The sequence below is a fragment of the Tachypleus tridentatus genome, chromosome 6, assembly GCF_004210375.1.
Source record: "Tachypleus tridentatus isolate NWPU-2018 chromosome 6, ASM421037v1, whole genome shotgun sequence".
In the NCBI taxonomy this organism is placed as follows: Eukaryota; Metazoa; Arthropoda; class Merostomata; order Xiphosura; family Limulidae; genus Tachypleus; species Tachypleus tridentatus.
Window position 1 is genome coordinate 12459845 of NC_134830.1, and position 4781 is coordinate 12464625.

The 4781-nt window shown below is 32.5% G+C and overlaps 2 non-coding genes across 2 annotated transcripts; both read left to right on the forward strand.

Moving 5' to 3' along the window:
* The first annotated feature begins 249 nt into the window (after positions 1–249).
* Positions 250–322, forward strand: TRNAA-UGC (transfer RNA alanine (anticodon UGC)). Its single transcript has one exon. It is a non-coding gene; the product is annotated as a tRNA-Ala (tRNA).
* A 2700-nt stretch (positions 323–3022) lies between these two features.
* TRNAA-UGC (transfer RNA alanine (anticodon UGC)) lies at positions 3023–3095 on the forward strand. Its single transcript has one exon. It is a non-coding gene; the product is annotated as a tRNA-Ala (tRNA).
* The last annotated feature ends 1686 nt before the right edge of the window (positions 3096–4781 follow it).

Below are 4781 nucleotides of genomic sequence, written 5' to 3' on the forward strand. Positions count from 1 at the left end.
GTCGTGTATGTAATTAACGTTTTAATGTAAAGTTTTAGAGGAGACCTTTCACAATTTGATTTCACTCTTGCAGTGCTTATCGCCAATTACGTTTTACAGGAGAGAAGTGTGTGCTGTAAATTATTCTTGTTTTGAAATATGCGGAGAGTGCAATGTAAAAATCTGACGTTTCTTAGAAACTGGATACAAAATTTTGTGTTGAAACATTGACGGAATAAACTCGGAAAGTGTAAGATGCATAAAAACGAAGGGGGCGTAGCTCAAGTGGTAGAGTGCTCGCTTTGCATGCGAGAGGTACTGGGATCGATACCCAGCGCCTCCAAATGTGATTTTGCTACAAATATAAAAAAAAAAAAACACGCAATTGAGGTGAGGAAATTTTCAATGATGCCTCCCATCTAAATAATACAGAACGTGACTGACAAAAGGATGGCAAAATTATGACTTTACAAAATAAGAATGATTTTACTTTAGGTTAAAATAAATAATACTTCAGAGAGAATACACCGAGTTGAAGAAATACTTTGAAAGTTATCTCTTGGGATTTAAAATGAAAGGCGGTTTTTCTGCTCTTTCCCTTTCAATGATGTCATCGAAATGTATGACATTTTTATAAACATGAACGAAAACATTTAACAATACGAATTTATTTACAATTTATCTTTTACACCTGAAACTATGTTTCCAGTGGTACTAACTGCCAGGTATACTCTGTTGATAACACAGTGTAAGTGGTGAAACAGCTTCAATAACATAATATATCTCTATGAGAAAGATGTGTAATGTTATTTTGTAGTAACTGTGAAAGAACAAGTGTGAGTACTAGAGTCATAGAGAAATAAGTCCTCACCGAAAACATAGAGAATCCAACATTTATATACTTCTTACATCATATTTATGCTTAACTCATAAATCACCCTTCTTGAAATGAAGATATTTATCTTTTTCCAAATACATCACAGTGGAAACTTCGATAAGAAAACGGCTCACAATCGTTGTAGACTTTGAAGATGAGAAAAGTAGAGTTTGTGGAACGTGGAAATTTCTTCCCAACATCACGAAGTATAAGTAAAATGCTTGTTTCTCAAACAATCATAAACGGTTTCACTGTGTTTAGACTTGTCAATACTTTTAATAAAGTTTTCTTAAAAGCATAGTTTGCGTTTTACCTACGTACTAATTATATAACTGCATTTATGTCAACAATCACATTTCATGGGCAAATCATTTACGGGGAACTTTAGATACAAACGATCTTAGTTCTCTGAAATAATTACGAAAGAAGAAGGTTAAATTCTTTACTTTATGATCGAGACGTCATTATGAAAAGATATTTGAGAATTTCTAAGTTATTTATTACTTTTACTGCTTTATAACTTAGCAGTTTCAGAGAAAATTAAATAAATTACGGAACGTTTCACAAATTTACCAAAAAAATTTTTCTTCTCTTTGACTTTGAAATTTGCAAATACCTATTCTAATTAAGTACGGTTTGAAATATTAAAATTTGTTCTAATTTGCCCCTAAATTCGAATTTTTTCATTCTTCTAAAGAGATATACGAGCATTTGATTGTAAATGGAGAACTGACGCCCATAACTTTGAGGCATAATGATCATCGCAGATGTTTACTAGAAATTCTCACTATTACGTAGGCAACAGATAATGTTCCAAAAAAAAATCCCATTTCAGATAGCTATCGTTCATCTGTCTTTAATGTACGTAAAAAGAGCGTTTTATAAAATTCTTCGTGATCTTGGATTGTCCAATGAATACCTACAGACAAGTCTCAATAAACAGAACTGTTTCGATCGACCCTTCAAAGTACTAGTAAGATCTTAGCTTTGCTTGCGATACAGAAATATGAGCGTATAAAACCCATTCTCACTTCGTTTCCCTGAAGCTGACGTTGCTATTACAATATTAAGGAGTAAGAGCTACGAAAATAATTTTACTCATCTCACTCAAAAAGAAATTAAATTTAAATAGTACTGGTACACGTGAAACTTTACAATAACAAAACTCTATTTTTACACAAAATTTCCTTGGAATTGGTTCATACCTTTTCTTTGTAAACCATTGCTTCCACCAGTAATGACGAAAATGTTCATGCTTAATATGCACACAAAATAACTATTAGTAGAAGTAATATATCAATGTTTCAATTGTGTCTGTAACCCTGTTCGTGTTTAATGTAGTTTTCTTCTTTTCGAACGTTTATTATGCTGTCACTGTTTCTTCTTGATGGCCAGTACGCATCTTCTAAGTATGACCGACCGCCTGTTTGTAATGATATTTATTTCTGAAGTAGCTGGAGACTAGAAATATTTATTCTTTCCGGTTTTCTCTTACTTTAGTTGTGTGATTGAACCCGAGTTAAAACAAATCGTTTTGTGTCATAACAGAATCCACGAGAAACGTATGTAACAATGGAGTAGCGCTAAAGAAACTTACAAAACTTATGTAAGGGGTGTAATGAAGAATAATGAGCACTTTTCTCCTAGCGTGCGATAAATAATGGATTGAAAGCTCGTGCATGCACTGTAACAGTTTCTCATTATTTTTAAACAAATACGCTAATATTAGATGCACGTGTAAGCGAAAATTACAAATTAAAAGTCAATAAATCCTCTTCTTCATTTGAATATATCATTACTCCTTTTTGACGTGGATGTATGAGGTTTCATGACGTTTCTTAACTAGGTTTCCTGGGAGAGCTGCTTCCAAATGTAAAAAATATTATGGCATGTTTGTTAGGATTTTACCTAGAATGTCGTGTATGTAATTAACGTTTTTAATGTAAAGTTTTAGAGGAGACCTTTCACAATTTGGATTTCACTCTTGCAGTGCTTATCGCCAATTACGTTTTACAGGAGAGAAGTGTGTGCTGTAAATTATTCTTGTTTTGAAATATGCGGAGAGTGCAATGTAAAAATCTGACGTTTCTTAGAAACTGGATACAAAATTTTGTGTTGAAACATTGACGGAATAAACTCGGAAAGTGTAAGATGCATAAAAACGAAGGGGGCGTAGCTCAAGTGGTAGAGTGCTCGCTTTGCATGCGAGAGGTACTGGGATCGATACCCAGCGCCTCCAAATGTGATTTTGCTACAAATATAAAAAAAAACAAACACGCAATTGAGGTGAGGAAATTTTCAATGATGCCTCCCATCTAAATAATACAGAACGTGACTGACAAAAGGATGGCAAAATTATGACTTTACAAAATAAGAATGATTTTACTTTAGGTTAAAATAAATAATACTTCAGAGAGAATACACCGAGTTGAAGAAATACTTTGAAAGTTATCTCTTGGGATTTAAAATGAAAGGCCGTTTTTCTGCTCTTTCCCTTTCAATGATGTCATCGAAATGTATGACATTTTTATAAACATGAACGAAAACATTTAACAATACGAATTTATTTACAATTTATCTTTTACACCTGAAACTATGTTTCCAGTGGTACTAACTGCCAGGTATACTCTGTTGATAACACAGTGTAAGTGGTGAAACAGCTTCAATAACATAATATATCTCTATGAGAAAGATGTGTAATGTTATTTTGTAGTAACTGTGAAAGAACAAGTGTGAGTACTAGAGTCATAGAGAAATAAGTCCTCACCGAAAACATAGAGAATCCAACATTTATATACTTCTTACATCATATTTATGCTTAACTCATAAATCACCCTTCTTGAAATGAAGATATTTATCTTTTTCCAAATACATCACAGTGGAAACTTCGATAAGAAAACGGCTCACAATCGTTGTAGAGTTTGTGGAACGTGGAAATTTCTTCCCAACATCACGAAGTATAAGTAAAATGCTTGTTTCTCAAACAATCATAAACGGTTTCACTGTGTTTAGACTTGTCAATACTTTTAATAAAGTTTTCTTAAAAGCATAGTTTGCGTTTTACCTACGTAGTAATTATATAACTGCATTTATGTCAACAATCACATTTCATGGGCAAATCATTTACGGGGAACTTTAGATACAAACGATCTTAGTTCTCTGAAATAATTACGAAAGAAGAAGGTTAAATTCTTTACTTTATGATCGAGACGTCATTATGAAAAGATATTTGAGAATTTCTAAGTTATTTATTACTTTTACTGCTTTATAACTTAGCAGTTTCAGAGAAAATTAAATAAATTACGGAACGTTTCACAAATTTACCAAAAAATTTTTCTTCTCTTTGACTTTGAAATTTGCAAATACCTATTCTAATTAAGTACGGTTTGAAATATTAAAATTTGTTCTAATTTGCCCCTAAATTGAATTTTTTCATTCTTCTAAAGAGATATACGAGCATTTGATTGTAAATGGAGAACTGACGCCCATAACTTTGAGGCATAATGATCATCGCAGATGTTTACTAGAAATTCTCACTATTACGTAGGCAACAGATAATGTTCCAAAAAAAATCCCATTTCAGATAGCTATCGTTCATCTGTCTTTAATGTACGTAAAAAGAGCGTTTTATAAAATTCTTCGTGATCTTGGATTGTCCAATGAATACCTACAGACAAGTCTCAATAAACAGAACTGTTTCGATCGACCCTTCAAAGTACTAGTAAGATCTTAGCTTTGCTTGCGATACAGAAATATGAGCGTATAAAACCCATTCTCACTTCGTTTCCCTGAAGCTGACGTTGCTATTACAATATTAAGGAGTAAGAGCTACGAAAATAATTTTACTCATCTCACTCAAAAAGAAATTAAATTTAAATAGTACTGGTACACGTGAAACTTTACAATAACAAAACTCTATTTTACA